Raw genomic sequence first — 13126 nt, forward strand, 5'->3', positions numbered from 1 at the left:
AAAGCTTATCATATTGTGATCACAACCTCCTAAGGGCTCCTTTACTGCATCTAAAGGAAGAAATGGGGAGAAAGTTGAGAGAGAGGGTGCACTCCCTTTCACTGTTTTCAGTCCTCCATTTGCAGTCTTGTTCCCCTGTCCCACTGCCTACAGTGTGAAGATCACTGCAGTGCAGCCTGATCTCTAATCATCTAGATTCCTCATGTCACTGTGGTAAGTAATGGACGCCAATTACTCCATGCTACCAGAAGCCACACAGGGACAACTTCCTCTAAAAGGTCTGAGATTTATTCATTCATAAATCTGAGGGCCTTTCTCAGAAAATACACGTGATAATACTGACATCTGAATGAGTAGATAGTGAATTCAATCACTGTTCTGAAGTCTAGCATATGTGGAAGCAGTTGACCTTCCATCTTAGAGGAAGCTGTTGAGTTCGTCCCCTTCCCCACTTTGTGAAACATCAGCAAATATGAACGCCAGTAGTTTTGTTGTCCAGAGTGGCTCAGCTTAAATGATCTCTTATTAGTTACTTTATGAAATAAATCCTCTGACAGCAACAATTTGCTAATTAATTAACAAGTGTCAATATTGGTGCTAAGCCACTGTTAAAGAATACTTTTGTCACTGGTGTCACTCTTTTCTGCAAGTAGTAAGGACCTTGTTGGAGATAAAAACCATGCAAAATACTATGTCCTCAGCAAAACAGTGAATGATTGCAATAATACAGCAGTTGGTCACCTAATGCAATAAGATGACAACCGATTAAAAAGGTGCTTGTTTCCAATACATCTTCAGCCTTCAAGATCCAATGTCCTGTAATAGACAAACCTATAATCCACTGATGTATCTAGCTTGCTAGGCAGGTTTATCCCTTCATAAAATATGAAGTAATTTTTAAAAAAGTTATTCTTAATATCGAAAGCAATAATGAGCAGGAGGCTTGCTGGGAAGCAGTGGATTATGGAAAACAAATGACTTGAGCTGCAGCTGACACAGCTCACCCAGGGTGTTCGTTCCTGAATGCTGTGGGCCGCATCAGTTGCTTCATTTTTCACAACCCATTGCTCCCTAGTGCATATCTGCTGTGAAATTCAGTTAAACTTTAAGATGCAATACACTTTGAATTACTTAAAAATGCAATCTCAGATGTATCTATGCATCAAATTAAACAACACTTTTTTTTTATTTTCAAATGAACCACACAATAAAGACGCGCTCAGTTTAATTTTTTTTCTAATTTATTTTTAGAATCTCAGTATTATAGATTCATTTTTATGCTTAAAAGCAGACAGAAATTTGTTCTTCATTAACTGGATTAGATATCCAATATCTTTTTTCTCTAAGCCAATCCCTTAGGGTTAAGAATTACTTGCTTCCAATCCAGTTCTGTGAGTTCCGAAATCAATGACAAATCCAATGTTTCTACTATAGTGGGGCCAAAGAATCTTGATGGGATCAGCGGGTGGCTAGTCTGGGATGTGGTGCAATCTGTCTCCAATTTATACTGGGTTTCCATACACATCCTGTATAATTCTCAGTGCCAACTCGAATGATCCTTCTTCACTAGTGAATTCCCAAGAAGTTGTGTGAATACTACCTTTTGTCAAGGAGGATTAAAAATCATTCCTGGATTAGTTCCTCTATCCTCTACCTTCTAATTCTTGCTCTGCCTGAGCTCAGTATAGGTTGTCTGTTTTGGGAGTTTGATATTGGAATTGTGAATAATATTTGCTGTTCATCGAGTTAAATGAGTATTGTCAGAACCACTGTCATGGAAATGTTGATGTAGGACAGGATTTTGTAACGTACTTTACAACACAGTTTTTTTAGAATTTATGGAGATAGCATTGGTGATGCTTATCCCCTGCTCTGTGATGTCTGTTGTAGGTAGTCCATACTTCTGAGGCATATAGTAAGGTTAGAATTACTGTTACCCAGTAACCATGGGTTTTGTGTAGGTCTGAAGTCTGGATCTTCAAACACACTTTTCCTGATACTTGTCCTTGTGCACTGCAGGTGGTGGTAATCATTATCATCAACATTTGCTGAGAGGTAGCTCTCGTGTGGAATATGGTTCATATTTTCTGGGGTCTTGACAAGGATCTCTTCTGTTGTTGAGTCATGGCAAGTTGGATGAGGATCTTTGTTTCATGGTTGGTAAATGTAAGGCCCATTGCTTAGAATAATTTAATGACGACATGGCTTGGAGCTCAGCCCCTGAATGTATGGATATGTAAACTTCAGTTGTCTACTGCAACTCATTGGCTGAAGTTGGGGTAAACTTGGTTCTGGAGTGGGGGTGACATAGACTGACCATCATAGCTTGTTGTAAGAGAAGTTAGAGAATGCAATAAGCAGATTGAGGAAAGTCAATGAGCCAGCCTTGCTTGCCAGTGGGCTGTATTGAGGTCAGATCTGTTGCAGAATCTTTGTCGATACCTTCATTGAGGTCATCCCTATCAGAAGTGATATCACTGAGGATAGCTGCACTTGAGAAAGATTTCACAGTGCCTCTCCATTGGGCTATAACAGCAGGTAAACAAAATTCATTCTGGAGGAGCCAGGCAATCAGACTGATAGGCAGTCGGGCAATCAGTGATAGAGAGTACTACGCTGATTGATTAGCATAAATAGAAGCTGAATGAATTTCAGAGCATTACTAGCACAATACTTCATTTGAAGATATTTATTGATTAAATGGTTTAATGTTGCCTGTTTGCATCAATGGCATTCAACTCAGCTATGTGCTCAGCTACATCTCTATATCAACTCTCCACTTCAGTGAATTATGGGGTACAGACAGCAACACGGATCAGAGAAGGTGTGATCTTACTGCAAGACAGAGTAGACTCATAGGGCTATCTCATTTTCTTCTTTTTCTTTCTATTCTCTCTCTATTTCCCTTTCATTCTCACCTTCTTACTCTCTCTATCATGCATGATTGTTTGATGCTGGTTGCCGCTGATGATCAACACTGGTGCACCTCAGGGGTGTGTGCTTAGCCCACTGCTCTACTCCCTGTATACACATGACTGTGTGGCTAGGCATAGCTCAAATATCATCTACAAATTTGCTGACAATATCGCAATTGTTGGCAAAATCTCAGGTGGTGACGAGAGAACATACAGGAGTGAGATATGCCAACTAGTGGAGTGGTGCTGCAGCAACAACCTGGCATTCAACGTCAGTAAGATGAAAGAGCTGATTGTGGACTTCAGGAAGGGTAAGGCAAAGGAACACATACCAATCCTCATAGAGGGATCAGAAGTGCAGAGAGTGAGCAGCTTCAAGTTCCTGCATGTCAAGATCTCTGAGGATCTAATCTGGTCCCAACATATTGCTGCAGTCATAAAGAGGGCAAGACAGCGGCTATTTTTTATTAGGAGTTTGAAGAGATTTGGCATGTCAACAAATACACTGTAAAACTTCTATAGTTGCACTGTGGAGAGCATTCTGACAGGCTGCATCAATGTCTGTGTGGAGGAGCTACTGCACAGGATTGAAAGAAACTTGTAAGGTTGTAAATCTACTCAACTCCATCTTGTGCTCGAGCCTATAAAGTACATACAACATCTTTAGGGAGCGATGTCTCAGAAAGGCAGCATCCAATATTAAGGACCTAACACCCAGAGTATTCCCTTTTCTCACTGTTGCCATCAGGTAGGAGATACAGAAGCCTGAAGGTATACACTCAGTGATTCAGGAACAGCTTCTTCCCCTCTGCCATCTAATTCCTAAATGGACATTGGACCCTACCTCATATTTTTAAAAAATATGCAATATTTCTGTTTTTGCATCTTTTTAATAATCTATTCAATATATGTAATATTTACTTGTTTATTTATTATTATGTTTTATTTTATTTATTATTATTTTCTCTCTCTCTGCTAGATTATGTATTGCATTGAACTGCTGCTGCTAAGTTAACGAATTTCACGTCACAGGCCGATGATAATAAACCTGATTCTGATTTGGATTCTGATTTATTTACCTCGAAAAACCTCTACATTTAGACAGCACGTGAAAAGCAAAATGAAGATAAATGCATTTAATGCTGAAGATGTTCATGTTAATCCTTAAGAAGGACTATAAAACAAGTTTGTATGGTTTAAAATAGAATGCTTTTAAATATGGAAAAAATTAGATAAAATAAACTCAACCAAGAATAGTTATTATTCTGCAGGATATCTCTTAAATGCAGCCTGTTTACTTATTTATTTTCTAAGCATGTTTCACACCATAGGTGATGTTACAGCAAGATCATCTGGAGAAAGGTGGGAATTACTGGCATTTGTGTAATACAATTTCAGCAAACTCTATGATGGATATGGATTTATCACTCTGTTAAACAGCACCACAGGAGAAAAGCCAGGGGTCAGTAATGTTATGCTGAAGACAAAAAAATAAGCAAGTTCTGCAAAACCTCAACATTTAGCACATTCACCAGAATCTTCAAGTATAATAAAGCTGAGATATTGTTTTCTATAGACAAGGGATCATGCACTTGCTTTATCAAGTGTCAAACTGGATCGTGCTAGCCTTTTCTTTTATACTCAGTCATTACTTTAAGTCATATTCTTTAAATAGAAAACAAGCATTTGTTTACACTGTGGATTATTAGATCAGCTTTGTCCCATATCAGTACATATTTCTGAGAACACAGAACACAATTATATGTGATTGTCATTTAAAATTGTACTATTGTTCATAAGCACATAAAAGAAGATAGTACCTTATTTTTAGGCACCAATAATTGCAAAATGTCCAGGTAATAACATCTTATTCCAGTTATCATTCTAAAAACCTAATCATGGTAATTTGTAGTGAGTATGTTCATTTCTGCGTAGTTAATTGTGCTTCCATTCTTGATAACTGCAGTTTTTTCCTTCCCTCTACCAGCTGAATGATTTGTTTATTTTAGCTGATTGTTTCTAGTTCTTTGTAGATCAGCAGCCGTGATTATTTCTGCATCACTTAAAGAATGTCATAGCCTTCATAGGACATATTTATGTGTGTAAACACTGATCTTGTCCAGTCAAAGACATGGCACCTTACATTTGTTCCTGAATACTGCATGACTGAATTCACACTGTGAGGAAATTGAGTCCTTTAAAAATATTCAGTCCTCAAATCATCAATCCTCTCACTGTCGTTCTTCATCACTTCGAGCCCACACTAAAAACAAAAGCATAAAGCTTTAAATGAATCTCTTATTCGTGTCAATTCTGGATACACATTAGGGCTAATTTTGTTGGCAAATGGCATATGAAAGCATCACTTATTCCATTACTATAGTAACACATTACTTACTTATGCAGATGCTGTAAAAGGAATTGATTTTTCGTCAACATCGTCAACATGCTGGCTGCTGTGCCATTACTACTTAAAGTAGCTTCATAAAACGAAACTGCCTTAGTCCTCTGAGTGCTGAGCTCCACATTCTACATAATGGCAGAGAGGAAAGCAAAAAATATATATTTTTCTTCTCAGCATTCACTCTCTTAATCCATTACGGAGAAAATGCTGACACTTTTATTCCTGGAATACTGCTGTAGCTGAACTGATATTTAAACATATCAGTACCATTTGTAAGGGAACTAAAATTCATGCCAGGTTTTACCACGATGGCTGAGTAAATAAAAATAAAATCTGCTCAGAAAGGGAGCTAGTTGTCCAACGTAATTTGCCTTAAGGTGGTAACAGTTATGACAATGGATCTTCATCAGAATTAATCATTCTGTTTCTCTTTCCAAAGCCCGACCTATTGATTATTTATCCTTTGCCTTTTATTTTGGATTCCCTGCTTTTGCAGCTTTCTGATTGTAAGGCGGGAGGGGACTTCCTTCCTGATCTGTTGCAGACTCAGTATGAAGGGTGACATATTTATCAGCCAGAATATAAATGAACTTGTTGACAAGATGGAGGTGAGGGAAACCCAAGAGTCCTACTTTGAATTAGCCCATAACTTGTGGTCTGAGGACAATCACTGATGCTGAAGACTATTATTGAGAGAGTTGCTACCTTAGTTGACCATCTCATTTGAAAGGCATTTGAAAAATGCAGGTTTTTCTGTGCCGCACTGAGGTATCTGCCAGGGTTGTAGTTCAACATAGAGAAGTACAGCACAGGAGAAGGCCTTTCAGCACATTATGTCTACATTAGAATGCCAGTGTCTCTGAGCCAGAGGCCTGCACGTGATGGTTTCTCTCTATTTCTGCCTTTTCACGTGCCTGCATAAATTCCTCAAATGTTGTTATTGCATCTGGTTCTAACATTTTACTTGGCAGCTCATTTCCATTAACTACCATACCTGTGTAAAAAAAAAGTTTGGCCCTTGAATCTGCTTTAAACTTATCCCCTTCTTTCTTAAGCTATGACCCTTGTATTTGACATTTCTATCCTTGGGGGGAAACCTCTCTCCTCCCAATTTATGGCGCACTTAATTTTATCCATTTCTATGAAATTCACACAGTGCACAGCACTGCAGAGTAAACTGTCCTAGTATGCCTGACCTCCCATTATAGCTAATATTTTTCACCCTGGGAAACATCCTGGTCTCCAAGGCCTTCACATTCTCCCTATAATGTGGCAATCAGATTTGTATACAACACTGGAATTGTGGTCCAAGCAACATGACTTTCAGAGTCTTTCCTGAGTGTCCCAGCTGATGCTTGCTATACACCTTCTTTACCAGCCTCCGCACTTGATGCACCGTCAATAACTCTCTGAGACGTGAGGCGAGATATCGGCTTTTATTGGCTGGAAGAAAGAACAAGCAGCAATTGACCACCACCCTACATCCTGGAGTCTGAGACCAGGGCTCAGGCTCCAATCGCCTTTATACCAGGGTCCGTGGGAGGAGCCACAGTCAGTGGGAGGAGCCACAGGAGCAGTCGGGGGGGGGGGGGGGGGGCGTGTCCAGATAGGTATATGTAGTTCACCACAGCACTAGTACCTCAACATCCCTCTGTACTTCAATATCCTCACGGACTAGCCTTCACGACACAGAAAGAATGGGAAGGTTAGTTTCTGGTATGATGACATGGCATTTAAATTGCTGAACTAACAAATCTTAGACACAAGTTCAAAACCTGGTGAAGTTAATTATAAATATTTTAGAATAAAACGTTTATAACGATAACCATGAATGTGGTGGAGAGTTATAAAACCTAGCATGTTAAATAATGTTGCAATGGATAAAATACTGAAGTTGGTTAGGCAGCATCTATGGAGAGAAATGAATGGCAAAGAGTACAGCACGATGTTGGGCCAACCGTTTAACCTAATCCATGATCAATCTAACTCTTCCCTCATAACCCTTCCATCTTTCTTGTATTCATGTGCTTGTCCAAGAGTCTCTTAAATGTCCCTAAAGTACCTGCCTCTACCATCACCCCTGGTGGTGCATTCCAGACACTATGTAGAAAATCTACTTCTGACTTCTCTCATAAATGTTCCTCCACTTACCTTAAAAGGATGCCTTCTAGTATGAGCCATTTATGCCTTGAGAAAAAGGTATTGGCAATTAACACTATCAATGCCATTATTAAGTAAAAAGACCGAGCTAACTCAACCTTTTCTCATAAGAGGTGTTTTATAATCCAGGAAGCATCATGATAAATCCCCACTGCACTTCCTCTAATGCTTCCACATCCTTCCTATAATGAGGTGACCAGAACCGAACACAATACTACAAGTGTGGTCTAACCAGAGACTTACAGAGCTGCAATATTACCTCGCAGCTCTTGACTCAATCTCCTGACTAGTGAAGGCCCTCACAAAATACAACTTCTTAAACACCCCAACAATCTGTGTGGCAACTTCGAGGAATCTACGGACTTGGACCCCAGGATCTCTCTGTTCCTCCACGCTGCTAAGAATCCTGCACTTAATTTTGTACTCTACTTTCATGTTTGAATTTCGAAAGTGCATCACTTCACCCTTTTCTCGACTGAACTCTACCTGCCACTTGCCAGCTTACCTTTGCAAACTGTCTCTGTCCTGTTGGAACTCACAACCTTCCACACTATCCTCAACACGATCAATCTTTGTGTCATCTACAGACTTACTATCTTACCCTTCCACTTCCTCATACAAATGATTTATAAAAATCACAACGATCAGGAGTCCTAGAACAGATCCCTGCAGAATACCGCTGGTCATGGACATTCAGATGGAATTCATTCCCTCTGCCTTTTGTGAGCTCCCAATTCTGAATCGACTGTATGCTGCCTAGTTTTGGCTCAAGCTGTCCAGATGAAAGGTCTGGGACCAAAATATCAACTGTGTATTTCAACCACAGATACAACCTGACCTCGTGAGCTTCTCTGAGGTTTTGTATGTGAGTCAACGTTTCAATATTCGAGTTCTCTTGTAACCGTAGGTTTAGTAATGTCCTTTGGTGAATGAAATTCATCTTATCATTTGGCAAGGAAGAAATACAATTCACAACAAAGGCATGTCAGTATGGTTAGCTCTTATGTGACCTCTGTAATGACCTACCAAGCCACTTAGTTCAGGGACAATAAATGCTGGCTTTGCCACCACTGCCCAGAACCCATAAATATATTAAAAGCAGAGAGTTTTGCAAATTTGGTGGTTGATATACTTGCTTAACTGTCAAGTCTAAAAATTTCTTAACACTGTTCTCAGCTACTAGATACAAATTGATTTGTTCCCAATTTGGTTCACCATAATCTGATGTAAATTATAGTCTACATCACTACTGCCTCACCTAACTCATCAGCTCATCTTCTTTCCTCCCATCCATTCTTCATAACATTGTATGCTTGCTCTTGGAACTCACCGCAGAATTAAAATTACAATATTACAAAATAACAAAATTACAAGGATGAATAGTCCTCAACATTGGGACAAGCTTTTTGGTGTAATTAGCTCTGTCAAAATGTTTTTTTTAATGTGTTTGGCTTGAAGGTTATGACTTTCATTTATCACCTTTTGACCAATAGGCAGTAGGGTTGTCAATGACTCATGTTAACCCAGAAACGACGAATAAAATAAGGGAACTGAGACACAGAATCATAACTTTAAAATTATACAAAGAAGTAAAAATGTTCTGAAGAGGGAAAGACATCCAACATTGTAAATCTTCCAAAGAGGAAGTTGGAAAATAAAGCAAGTATTTGCATTCTAAGCATATTTTGTACACTGACGGTTCCGCACATTTGCTCAGCATTCTTGCACAATTTCAGTATAAATATTTTATGCAACACTTTGATTTCCAGTGAGTGATGTGATATAGTACTGTGGTACATTTGTTCTATTTTACTAGCATCAAACTACAGACACCTTTAGACAGCTATAGAATAACGGTAACTTCAAAAATTGCATTTGAGGTCCTGGCCTGCCCCTGAGTAATACCCAGGCAGATTAAATAGTATACCAAAGTCTTGTAGGTACTTGCATAGGGCAGAATATTTAAAAGTTGTTGCTGTTCCCTTGAGGAATTTTGGATCAAAGTTCTCATGGAGAAGATAAAAAAATAACTAGCTGAAGAAACCATGGTCTATTAGGCAAAGCCACCAAAACACTTCTCACTGGAATTTCTGCAGCAGGTTTTTCTTTATTACCTGATATAAACTTTCTCCTTTTTTGTCATTCCATGTCACCATAACACCATGAATCTTTCTCTGCAGACAGCAACAACACAAAATGATCAAATTATATTTGGCCACAATTTTAAATATTCGTTACTCAGCACTCAGCACAATCAGAGGGGCACAGACATGGTAGATGGGACAGGACAATGACTGCACTCACTTATAAGTGTGAATAAATATGAGGTGTTGTATTTTGGGAAGACAAATGAGGTTAGGGCTCAGTAAGGTTTGGGATGTACAAGTATATGAATCCCTGAAAGTGGTGTTGCTGGTAGCTAAGGTGGTGAAGTCATGCTGGCATTCATCAGTCAGGGTACTGAGTATAGCATGGTGTTATGCTGCAATTGTAAAGATGTCGATGAGGCCACATTTGGAATATTGAGTTCAATTTTGGTGACCCTGCAATAGGAAATAATGCAGAGGAGATGTACAAAAGCTGTTGACTGTACTTGAGGGACTGAAGGGCTGAGTTATGAGTTCTGCATTAAATTTAAAAAATATATGTCTGCTATTTAATACAGATTCAGTAATGTAATTTCAAACTTAGAATTATGCACGCTTGCATTCTCTGGGTGTCTATATATCCTGTATTACTTGAAAGTAGCCAAAGCAATGTATCAAAGAGGATGACTGCTGACTGAAATACAGCTTGTGTCTCTGCTTGGACCTGAAGGATGTCTCCATGTGCCCCTGACAAAGTATTCAGCACATTTCACAAATGCCATTAATGTAATGTCAGCCAGTATGGACATGTAAGCTTCAAGAGGCCACAGAGGTGTGATTCCAGCTGACTTTATGTGATCCATTGTTCAAGAACATCAGTGACAGGTCAGTCACCTTCCATCACTAAGGTAATGGCTACTTTAAAGCTTCAATGAATGGAGTGAGCTTTTGTAAGTTATATAATAGAATAAAGCAATTACTCAATACTTTTCTTATTCTCCAAGCTACAGATTGCACAATATCTGTAACACTGTCAAACAGATTTCTTACTAAGAATATATAACGGGAGAATGTTTTGGAAAATAGCAGTATACCTTCTCAAGCTGTCACTCAAATTCCTATTATTTATTCAGACATTTCTCACACTTACAACTCAGCCTCTGAAGTGTAGTATATTCCTTTTGATTCCCCAATAAGGTAAAAGGATTTAAATGACTCAGTATGCACGTATGTGAAAATACGTTTCTGCTGCTAAGTTCCTTCCGGAAAATGAAGAAATATATTGCCAATATCTGATGCCCCCAAAAGATTTTTCATGTTTAATGCAAACTCTTTATGGAAATTGGAAACAGTCTAGCAATATATTATCTGAGGTTTTCTTCCAAAAATCTAAATTATTTCATCAGAATGAGAATATATAATACAATATATGATCTCAATGTAGTTCGCAGACATTGAAATGATTTTTATTCTTCCTCAATCTATCCAACTCTGTTTATTGCAGATCTGAAAAATGAATAATAGCAAAACAATGGGAAATTTTCTCAACCAGATGAAAGAAAATATAACACTAACTGGGGAAAGGTAGCACTAACTGGGGATAAGTAACACCAAATAGGGAGAAGTGCATCTCCTCTGAAACGAACACTACAGTTTGATCTTTGCTAAAATTGATATCCTATTAATCATCCTGTGGTGTGTATCTAAGGATTATAGAGAGGAAAAATTGCAAAGAATCATAAAATGAGGGCAAAGTAATGTAACGTGGATGCATGCGCAATTGAGAATAAAAAAAACTATTTAGTGGAGATGTACAGCAGGTCAGGTAGCATTTATAGGGAGAGAAGCAAACTTAGTATTTGGGTTGCTGACCTTTTATCAGATCCAGAAATTATTTGTGGAGTACAGACAGAGGAGTGAACTAGAATCAGAATCAGAATCAGGTTTGATAATACCAGCACTTGTCATGAAATTTGTTGTTATATGGCAGCAGTACATTACAATGCATAATAATAAAATCTGTAAATTACAGTAATAAATATATATACACATTTAAAAAATAAAGTTAAATAAATAGTGCAAAAAGACGAAGAAAGAAAAAAAGTGAGGTAGTGTTCATGAGTTCAATGCCTATTCATAAATCTGAAGGCAGAGGGGAAGAAACTGTTCCTGAATCATTGAGTATGTGCCTTCAGGCTCCTGTACATCTTCCCTGATAGTAGCAATGAGAAGAGGGCATGTCCTGGGTGATAAGGGTCCTTAATGATGGATGCTGCATTTTTGATGCATGACCTCTTGAAGAAGAAATGTCCTGGATGCTAGGGAGCCTAGTGCCCATGATGGAGCTGATAACTTTCTACATCTCATTTCAAACCTATGCAGTGCCACACGAAGCACTTAGGATGCTCCCCATGCTGCATTTGTAGAAATTTGTGAATGTCTTTAGAGGGACATCCTTTCAAAGCAGAGATGAGGAGGAACTTTCTTACCCACAGAGTGGTGAATCTATGGAGTTTAGTGTGGAGGCCAAGTCTGTATGTATATTTAAAGCAGAGGTTGACAGTTTCTTGATTGATCAGGGCATGAAGGGTCATGGGGAGAAGGTAGGAAATGATGGCTGAGATAAAACATGGATTAGCCGTGATGAATTGGCAGAGCAGACTCGATGAACCAAATGGCCTAAATCTGCTCCTATGTCTTATAGCCTTACAGTCTTACTAAATCTCATCAAATTCCTAATGAAACACAGCTACTGTTGTGCCTTCTTTGTAGCTGTATCCTTTGGGGTGGAAATAACAAAAGAGAAGACCTATGATATAGTGAGATGCAAGTGATGAATGGTGCATTAGTAAAGGAAATACAAAATGGACAAGTAACAATGGAAGAGTTAGGTCAATTAATCTTAAAGGGAAATGGCAGGACCTTTGCCTGAAATAGTTGAACTCAGATTCAAGGAAGTTTAAAGAGTATTATGAGAATAATTATCTGAAATTGCTCAACTGAATATGGAAGCTGAAAATCGTAAAGTGCTTGGTTGAAAGATGTGGTGCTGTTCTTGGAGATTCCATATTGGGGCAGTATGGTGATGGGAGTATATTAAGCTCAGAGTGGGATGGGAGCAGATAGTTAAAAGAACAATAATTCAGTCTCTTGGATGATTAAAAAGTACCTCCAAAGTTGTTACCAAGCCATCATCTGGTTTCCCCATTATGCAGGACAACTCACAATGAGTAGATTATCCTTTATGCTAAATTGGAACAAGTACATGTAAATTACTGGAAAGAAGTTTTGAAACACTGAATGGAGCTAAAAACAAAAAGTAAGAAGATAGTTGTTATATTTCCTATAGGAAAGGAGGCAAATCATGGATGATGGAGGACTGGAGTAGGTACTTGGAGAGAGAATGGTTGAAAAAATGTGCTTCATATTGGCTTCAAGCTGGACGGGTCAGAATTGGTGCATTGAATGTGGAGAAAGCAACTGAGAATAAAGCATGTTTTTTATCGTACTGAGAGAGGGGAGAGGGTGTTGAAAGTGTTATTGAAGGAATTTTGGAAGCA

This window comes from Hypanus sabinus, chromosome 14, assembly GCF_030144855.1.
Source record: "Hypanus sabinus isolate sHypSab1 chromosome 14, sHypSab1.hap1, whole genome shotgun sequence".
Lineage (NCBI taxonomy): Eukaryota > Metazoa > Chordata > Chondrichthyes > Myliobatiformes > Dasyatidae > Hypanus > Hypanus sabinus.